Genomic DNA, 10,400 nt, shown 5'->3' with positions numbered 1-10,400 from the left:
AGTTATTTATCTAATCTCCAAACTATGAAAAAGTCATTAAAAAGTCATTAAAAAGTCATTAAAAAAAAATTAAATCTAAAAGTAAATTCCATGGTCAGCAGAATTAACGTTAACGAACGATTTCATTTTACAGTCAATCGCAGCCGAAACATGAAGTATCCTTAATGCAGACATAATCATACTCGTACAAGATAGGAGACGAATTATAGCAATTCACAGTAAATGTTTGTAAATTGTTCTATCAAACATTTTATTGTTTAAATAATTTGACTGTGCTTATATACAGCATAATCACGTTGACACACCGGTTCCCGTCAGATCACCAAAGTTAAGCAACGTTGAGCCTGGTCATTACTAAAATGGGTGACCAATTTGGGAAGTCCAAGTGCTGTACATAGGATGTCGACACCTCCCTGCAAAAAGTTGCAAAAACCTAACATCGTCATCTCTCCTAACGGGGATATACATGCGACTGGGGACTGCTTGTGAATTTCATACTCCCATGAAACTTCCTCCTTCGGAGGAAGCCGATTAAACCCTGAATACGGTTGGTGCTGACTGCACACACAATTCAAAGTAAAGAGCCCAAGAGAACGCTTAGATGTTCCAGTGCTTTTCCTTAATTATCTTCCGAGACAAAACTATTTCCATTCTGCTGCTGTCTCACAATATCTTCTTGACTGATTCTTAACACTCGCTGAGGTTTGGGTGATGAATGTTTATGGCTGACTCAGGAACGCTGATCATCTTGTGATGATGGTTGATATCACCTTAAACATAGGACCTCAAAATCATACGACCGTTACTTAAAAAGGATATTACCAATAGGTTGATTGAAAATCCCTGAAATATCTCATGAAGTAACACATTTTCTCTTTTTTGTTAAATAGTGCACAAACTAATCAGAACAGATACTAAACTTTGCTCTTAGCATAAAGGCTAATTCTCTTAAACAAAATTAAAATATAAATATCAAAAATTTCTTTGTTTTTTTTTATGAAAATCGCTCCAGATAAGGTATGAAGCCACTTGATGTTATGAGCTAAAAAAAATTCTACTTTAAAGTCAAAAACTTGCCAATGATAAGTGTTAGATGGAACAGATTCCAACCCAGAAAACAGCAATTCTTTCCTCTTTGTCAGAAACATCACTCATGGATGTACTAAAAAACAAAATAAGGGAAACGCAATATCCACTTTTTACTTTCCTTCGTCATGAGGGATACCCTATTTGTTTTTATTATTATTTTTGAACAAGAATTTTTGTCTTCTTTAAACCTAATACCAAAATGCTACATTCACCCTTATAAATTTAATCCCACTTATAAGATCCCTAATGATTTTAATAAAAATTTAATCACAAAAATAAATATGCACAACTAATGAGGGGGAGTAGGACGATCTACCAGGGTTCTAACGGGGAAAAAATTATCTTTAGTTGACCTTTGAAAACTAAATATTTTCGTTTACTAGCCAAATAGAAAAGTTACTAACCAAACCTACATGATTTTTGGAATATGACATCTTTGTCCCATGAAAATTACATACATCATGAAAATTTTTTTTTTTTTTTTAAGAAGCATAATTCTAAATATGCACAGACTTTTATTGAGAGATTTAAATCTAAAAACATTTGAATTTCTTCAGATGTTTTTTAAACAGATTTCATAAAAAAAATAGTAAAATAGTATATTGCTCTATCCATTTATTGTTTAAATAATTTGACTTTGCTTGTTTTATTGAAAAAAAAATTGTTTTTTTTTATATGGAGGTCACTACTTATCAAGGCCCAAAGGCCACTCAGGGATAAGGGTTATTGCGTGTACAGTAATCAATGAGATAGTATTGTAGTAATCATTAGTATTGGGGGTTTTGATAGAGTGTCTTACTTAAGGGAGCGGTTTGTCAGGAGTTTGTGTATGTTGGACTTGAAGACGTCCAAGTTGTAGTCGGGTGGGAAACAAGCAAGCGGCAGAGAGTTCCACTGGCGTGCAGTTCTAAGAAAGAAACTTTGCTCATGGAATCTACGTTTGGATTTAGGCACATAAAGATTGAAAAGACATTTTTCAGTCAGTAATCAGCTTTGGAAGATTGTTGGTGAAAAAAAACAAAAAGACAATCGGCAAAAGATTAAGCATTTTATTATTTCTAGTCATCACTTGGAAAAAAAATCAATCGCAAATGCAAATTTTACTCGCAACGTAAAGCCCTGGTGTGTGAATCGAATTGCTATAACCTACTGCTTCCCCGTCTTAAAGAAACATTACAATACAATAGTTTTATGCAAAAAAATTGTTTCCAAACTTGTAACGAGTATTGTTACCAATTGAAGAGATCGGTTTGATCACTTGTTGGGATCAGTCGTTCCCGATCTCTAGGTCGGGTGTTCAATGTTTCTTACTGTTACATTGAAGGTCGTCGTTTGTAGTCAGAACATCATAATAAACAATCAATAATAAAGAGCCAGTTTTATGAGTACATTTTAAAAGACATTAAAAGGATAACGTTAAAAAGGAGAACATAAGAATCAAGTTAAATAAAACATCTTATTTAATGTAACTACAGAAGATGAGAACATTAAGAGAGTGTGTGTGTGCATGCGCGTATGTGTACAAACGAGCATGTATAAAGTTAAAGATGTTTGTTATGCGTAGGAGTTCATTGTGTATACATATACGGAGTTAGAACATTCATTGTGTGTATATATTCTTTGTGCATACGTGTGCCTGGATGTTTGTGTATGTGATCACAAGAGTTCATTAAAATATGCGTTAAGTGTTCATTGTGTATGCGAGAGTTTGTAAGGTATATGATATCGTCTTACCTTAAAATGATACGCGGATGTTGAGGCACACGGGGAAAATTGCTTATGCTACATCGAAGGCTAGATGAGAAAAAAACGTGTATTCACATCGACAGAATGGAAAGAGAGAGGGAGAAAGAGAAAGCGGGAGTGACTAGAGTGAATGCGCAACAGGAAGTAGAAAACCGTCTGTCGGCTAAAATGGGAATCACGACAAGGGCAAGTAACTGGTGCATAATTGAAATGTGCATATCAGTCTAAAAAGCAGTTGCCTATAAACTTCTTCATCGACTGAACATGAACACCATTTTCTCAGGTTTAAAAAGTTCTTTTGGCTGAAAAGTAAATGAAAATTTAAAACTGATTTTTAGCAAAAAATAAAAAGTGGAAAATAAAAAGTGGGAGAAAAAAAGTGAAAAAAAAAAAATGAAAATAAATAAAAATAAGACAAAAAACAAGTTGAATTTTCTAGCAGAATATCTTTATCTAACAGCGAAAATTATTTACAAATTTACAATATTTTTTGTTTAAAAAAAAATGTTTTTTTTTGTTTGGTTCAGGAAAAGAGTCATAATACATTGTTTAAAAATTCTTTTCTTTTTTTCTTTTTTACACCAAAAGAAAATATGTACAAAGTTTTTTTTTGTTTATTTTTTACACGATCATTCAAAAAATCTGAATAATTGTAGACCTAATGAAATGTAGTTTGCTTGAAGCATTGTGTAAGTTACATATAAAGGTAATATTAGAAGGCTATCATAATGCAAAAAATGGAATGGTGTTGTTGTTGAGGAAGGAAGATAAAAAGCGATATATTTATATAAATAAATAAATATATATATATATATATATATAGTAATTTATAAAATATATATGGTGATTAAGCTACACTGAATATTCCTCGTTTCATCCACTCTAAGATTCTTCAGGCTTATGTATGTGTATATATATATATATATATATGTATACACATATATAAATTTAGTGTATTTTTTTTTTGTCAAATAATTTGAGAAAGAGGATTTTCCTCAAAATATATAATGGAACACTACCAAACAGTCCATCATTGTGTAGAAGTTTGACTTTTCAAGTGTTATTATTGACAAAAAAAAAAAAAAATTCATTAAATTATATATATATATATATATAAAAGAGCAAATAGTTAATAAAATATGTTAAAAAACACTTTGAAGAAGAGTTAAAAACATATTTAATCTGAAAAGGAAACACTTAATAAGTGGATAGTCCTTAATCCGCGGAGTTTCGAAGAAATACTTTCCTTCTCATCAGAGGGTAGGAATTAGCAAAATGCGGGATCGTATTTTGCATACAAAAGTATTTGATGAAACTGCAAGTAAGTCAAAGATCTTACTTGATAACAAAATTGTGAAGCAGAGGGAATATGGTGAAGAAAAGGTGATTTCCCGTGAATGGATAGTCTGGTGAAGAAAAAGGTGATTATAAGCTCTATTTCCTAATTTGGTTTTATCGAGCTTTTACATCTGGTTGAGATTACTTTATAAATATTAATTCTTTAATATTTATAATATACTTTAGTTTTACCATCTTGGATCAGTTCGCTAAATTTAATTGTAATTTTATTTATATATATATATATATATATATATATATATATATATATATATATATATATATATATATATATATATATACTAGCAGTTCAGCCCGACTTTGCTCAGGCCCTATGTACTGTTCATAACTTGCCCTACATGTGTATACACTTTACGTAAGATTTCAAATGTTTAGACCAAAATTTGTCTGAGAAATTTCGTAGATACCGCAGAGGTAAATTTTTTTTAACTTTGACCCCAATTTTGACCCCTTAATATTTATTATTTTGGTCTCAAATCAAAGTACAAAGTTTTACCCATGTCCAAGTGACCTAAGTATAAAATTTCAAGTCTTTAGACTCAAAATTAGCAGAGGAATTTGGTAGAATCTGCCAAGATCAACTCTGTCAACTTTGCCATTTTAGCAGCCAAATTTACGCCCCAAAACTGATTAAAATGCTTGCCGCATGTCTGAATGCCCGTTATATATAAATTTTAAATGTTTAGACCCAAAATTGGCTGAGTAGTTTGCTAGACACCTCACAGGTCAAATTTTTTTAACTTTAACCCCGTGGTAGCTCAAATTTCCAAACTGATTAAAAAGCTTGCCCTATCTGTGAATACCTTTTATGTAAAATTTCAAATGTTTAGACCAGAAATTGTCTGAGCAATTTGGTAGAAACCACAGAGGTCAAATTTTTTTTAACTTTGACCACAATTTTGACCCCATAACATTTATTGGGGGGGGGGGGGGCTCAAATCAAATTAAAAAGTTTGATCCATTTCCAAGTAACCTACATCTAAAATTTCAAGCGTTTAGACTCAAAATTGACGGAGGAGTTTGGTAGAGTTTTCAAAGGTCAAATCGTTAAACTTTGAACCCTTGACAGCCAAATTTCTGCCCGAAAATCGATAACAAAGATTTTCTCAAATCTCAATACTCCTTATGTCAAATTTCGAGTGTGTAGACTGAAAATTGACAGAGTAATTTGGTAGGGAAATGTACACAGACAAACATTTTCACTTTTATAGATATATATGTATATGTGTGTGCGTGTGTATATATATATATATATATATATATATATATATATAGATAGATAGATAGATAGAGAGAGAGAGATAGAGATTTAAATATACCAGTTGTTTTTTTTTATCTTCTTTCCATTCTTGGCATTGTAATAGCCTTCTAATACTTAACTTTATGCAAATCTTTTTGAAAATCTTATTTTGAACATGAAACTATAAAAAATTGATTTTTAACTTTGTCAAAAAGAAAATAATTGATATAGATTTTAAAAAGTAAGGTTCTTGTCCAGAATTTACCCTTTGTATTAAAAATAAAATAAAAAATAAAGAAAAATCTCTATGATGTATGTACCTATAACAAAACAAAAATATCATATATTCCAAACAATCATAAATTAATCAAGTAGTCTTATCTTTAAACTAGCAAGCCGCTCAGTGTTCCATGGTCATAAAATATGCATAAATATTATATTTTATATAATACAGAAACTGAGACATGTGCATGCAAGTATTACGTTTTTTTTTTTTTTTTTTTTTTAAAAACAGTTCACTTCTTGTAAGTAAAAAAAAAAAAAAAAAAATTACTTGAGCTGACATCAAAAACAATACCTAAAAACAGCGAGTTAAGTATGATAACAATTAGACAAGCTGGACACAATCTTTAGAAAGTGTTTTCAAACCTACTTATTCTTAAAATAAAGAAGCTGTTATGTTTCACAGCTGTGCATGCAAATCCAATGACCCTCAAGTTTAACCTTTTAGCAGCCCCTTTTTTTCCAAATGAAAACCAATTAAAAAGTTTTCCACATGTCTGAATACCTTATATACCAAATTTCAAATATGTAGATCAAAAATTCATTGGTTGAAAAGTGGCCTCACAAACATGCACACATTCTCACTTTTAAAGATATACCAGATGTACCCAGCGTTACCCGGTATTTAACGTAACATTTAATTCCTTGAAAAAAAAAAAAAAAATGAAATCCCAAAAACGGAAAGAAACTGAGACATGTGTATGCAAGTATTATGTCCTTTCTAAACAGTTCACTTCTTGTATGTAAAAAAAAAAAAAAAAAAATACTCGAGTTGAGATCAAAACCAAAACCTAAGGACAGTGATTCAAGTATGATAACCATCAGACCAGCTTGCCACAATCTTTAAAAAAGTGTTTTCAAATCTTGTGAAACAGTTGACAATCAGATAAAAATCCGATGGCCTTCAAGTATCAATTTTTCAATTTTGATCCGAAAGCAGTTCTTTTTTCCAGATTAAAATCGTTTAAAAAGTTTTCCACATCTCTGAATACCCTATATACCAAATAAAAAATTGGTTGAGAAGTGTCCTCACACACACAATCTCATTTTTATAGATATATACAGATAAGAAAACCAAATTTTATGAGTATCAAAGATGTGACTGTCATATGTGTCATTTTGGAAAAAAAAAATAATCTTAAAAACCAAAGGGAGATCACTCAACAATAATTCAAACTTGCAAGATTTATGTTCTAGTGCTGCCCGGGTGTTTGGAGGTGTGTCGAGCAAAAAAAAAAAAAAAAAAAGTGGTAGTAGGAAGGCAGGCTCAAACTCGTACTGCATAGGAGGCAAAGAACATGAAAAAAAAAAAATGTGATGTCTTTGCTGTTGTGGCCATCGCCAAACCGGAAGTGACATAGGTTTAAATTAAGGCTAGTCAATCAAAAAGAGAGGATAACTTTTGAAAATATTGGTGAAAAAAGCGACCCCTCCCTGTAGAAAAGTGCATAGTTGAGGGTGAAGAAATTAATGTTTTTGGCCAATTTTTCGCTATTTTTCGTCCGAAGGGATGAGCTTCAAAATGATACCGATCGTGAAATTCTGTTGCCTCTGTCGAAAGTTTTAGGCAGACATACAAACAAACATACATACATTTAGACAAACAGGTGAGATTTATATTATAGTTGCTTACAAATTTTACAATCGCTTAAAATTGATTTTCTTCATAAAAATAAAACTATTTGATCAATTTATGTGAATTCTGGAAATATATTTTTTGTCTCATCGTGGGTATAGACAGATTTTTCTTTTTTTTTTTTTTAATATAAGGAGAATTTTGAATAAGAACAAACAAAAAATTTTCTTTAATTTAAGTTAAAAACAAACATAAAACAAAAAAATTTGTGAAAATGGGTGGAAAGAATTAGAAAAAAAAATTATTTTTTTTTTAAATAAAAAAAACATAAAAAAAAAACATAAAAAAAAACATTAAAAAAATTTTAAAAGAAAAAGGAAAAAAAAGCTTTTCAAACTATGAAACGCTGAAATTGTCAGATGCATTGAGTAAACAATCCTGTGAATCCTTACTGTGTTTAACCATTAACTTTTATCCTCGAGTAGCCTCTGAGCCTTCCTCCTCCCCTACATAATATAATGAAACCTATATTCATTTTAATGTATTCCCGAGCAACACTAATTTATCTTCCTGTTCTCCATCACATTCATCAACATCTATAAATATAAAAGCGAAAATGTGTGTACGTATGTACACATGTTCGCTTTTTGTGTATGCCCGAGAAAGGTTTTTTTTTTCCAAGAAGCGATCGGTCGACTCACTTCTTCTTAAAACTTTATATCACGTCTAAATGATAATACCTACGAGTTAACAACGGGGGTCGCCTGTCTATTTAATTTGCTCGACTTTGAAAAAATAAATATTCAACATTTTTCGATCACCGCATGTGCATTAAGCTTTTTCGTACAATAAAAGCGAAACTAATTCTGGTGGCATTTTTCCGGAAACGTCCGAAAGCAATCAGCTTGATCAATGTGGAGTTTCTCCTTATATCAGACAATTGCTATTCAATTTGGACAATCCCCTTTTTATGGGAAGCTGGTTTTTCCCCACGACATCTTGGGGAAACAAAAAAAAAAAAAAAAAAAAAATCCTGCCCCGCAGTAAATAAAATACTGCCTCACAGTCAAAGTCGACCTCATTAAATATGGGCACCTGCCAAGTTTTAATATTTAAATAAATTCAAACATGTTATCGCTACTATTTCGTGGTGGCCCAGTGGTTAACGTCGCACGTTTTTTTTTCACACTTTGATTTCCAACTTCGACTGAAGGGTTCGGGTTCGATCCTTCATACTTACCTACCAAAACTTCTTTTTTTTTTGAAACCCTCCCCCACCAGACACAAACACCTAGGTGTTTTGATTTACCTAAAACCACACACACCCCCGCTAGTCTATCTGTATATTATATATATAAAAGCGAAAATGTGTGTGTACATTTTCGTGTATGTCCGCCAAAGGCTTTTTTCGCCGGGCTTCTCGGTCAGCTCACTCCTTTAAACTTTTTATATGCTGTCTAAATCATAATATCTACGACTTAAGAACAGGGGTCGCGGCTATCTTTAATTTGCCTGACTTTTACAAGATATTTTCAAGATATTTTTTGATCGCCGCGTCTTCAAAAAACAAATGATGGGGCGGGAGAAACAGAAACTGGCTTGCAGCACAAAACTAGATCAAACATCACGCAGCTTAACTTTCTCGCACCTGTCAATTTCACTTTATAATCTTATCACTTCCTCTCCCATGGCCGAGATGGTTAGGTCTCAGGGTTTTTTTCCATTTTATTCCCACCTTCACATCAAGGCTTCAGGGTTCAAGCCTACCTTACTACTAAAACTTTTTTTTCTTTTTCACCTCCAAACACCGGGCCAAAGTTGTTTTTATTTTTTTTTTTTAAAACAGGGTTGTTTTAATCTACCTCCCCCCCCCCAACACACACCTCTAAACACCTGGGTAATGCCGAGTACTCCCTGCTAGTTTATAATATAAATCTCACCTGTCTGTTTAAATGTATGTATGTATGTATGTCTGCCTAAAACTTTCGACAGAGGCGACGGATTTTCATTTTGAAGCTTGACACTCGGACAACAAATATCGAAAAATTGGCCAAAAACATTAATTCCTTCACCCTCACCTGGACACTTTCTACAAGGAGGGGTTGATTTTTTTGAGAGACATTTTTGCAAGTCATCGTATCTATTGGACTGACTTTGCATAATTGTAACATTCCAAACTTCTAGTCGCGTCATGGAATAGAGGTAAGATGTCAGATTTTCTTTCACTTTCTTTTCCTCCTTCGCAGTACAGGTCCGAGCCTGCCTGCCTACTACCACTTTTTTTTTTTTTTTTTTTTCTTGCTTGCTCAACACACACCTCCAAACACCCAGGCAACGTCAAGCACCGAAGCTAGTATCGTATGAATCCGAAGATTTTGTTATTGGCATAAGGGAGGGATCATGAGAAGTTTGTCAACATTCTAAGTGAAAGTGATTTTAGTGGAACAAAATGGATTCGGACTTGGAACACCCAGGTCGTCAGTCTTGTGTCATCAACCACTAGACGATCATCATCTCCTACATATCACATTGAAAATGTATTACTCTACTATACCACGCATTTTCTCTATCTAGAATAATGAACATCGACTCCTGAGCAACCCAGAGTACTTTTTGTAGATTACAATAGTACAACACAATGCAGGAAAAATCTTTGTGTTGAGCAATGTAACAATTAAAAGTACTCGTTCTATGTAGGATTGCTCTATTTAGGATATTGAGCACTCCTAAATAAAAAAAATATCAAGCAGAAAGAATAACTCTTGCTTCTCATTTTATCCTTTAGTCCTCATATTTCATGAGTGATGTTTCTGACAAAAGGGGAAGAATTGTTGTTTTCTGTTAGGAATCCATCCATCATAGACTTATTGTATAGTTTCTGCCTTTAAACTAGTACCTTTTTTTTTAGTTTCTGACATAAAGTGGCTTCATGCCTTGTCTGGAGTGATTTCTACATATGAAAAAAAAAGGAAAAGTACATTGAAATTTAGCGTTTTCTTTCAAACTTCTAAAGAAGTCTGCCTCATAGCTCCCTTAGACATTTCTCTCAGTATATTTTTTTCTATACTTATTTTAATAGATTTTGACTAGAATTGGAATAAGGATTCT

General features: G+C 32.4%; 1 pseudogene; it reads left to right on the top strand.

The window, feature by feature from the left end:
• Window positions 1-278: 278 nt before the first annotated feature.
• On the top strand, window positions 279-397 carry LOC145247744 (5S ribosomal RNA; annotated as a pseudogene).
• Window positions 398-10,400: the final 10,003 nt, after the last annotated feature.

The sequence above is a fragment of the Euprymna scolopes genome, chromosome 25, assembly GCF_053919585.1.
Source record: "Euprymna scolopes isolate OS-2025 chromosome 25, ASM5391958v1, whole genome shotgun sequence".
NCBI classification, from domain to species: domain Eukaryota; kingdom Metazoa; phylum Mollusca; class Cephalopoda; order Sepiida; family Sepiolidae; genus Euprymna; species Euprymna scolopes.
This window is presented reverse-complemented; position numbering and strand designations above follow the sequence as displayed.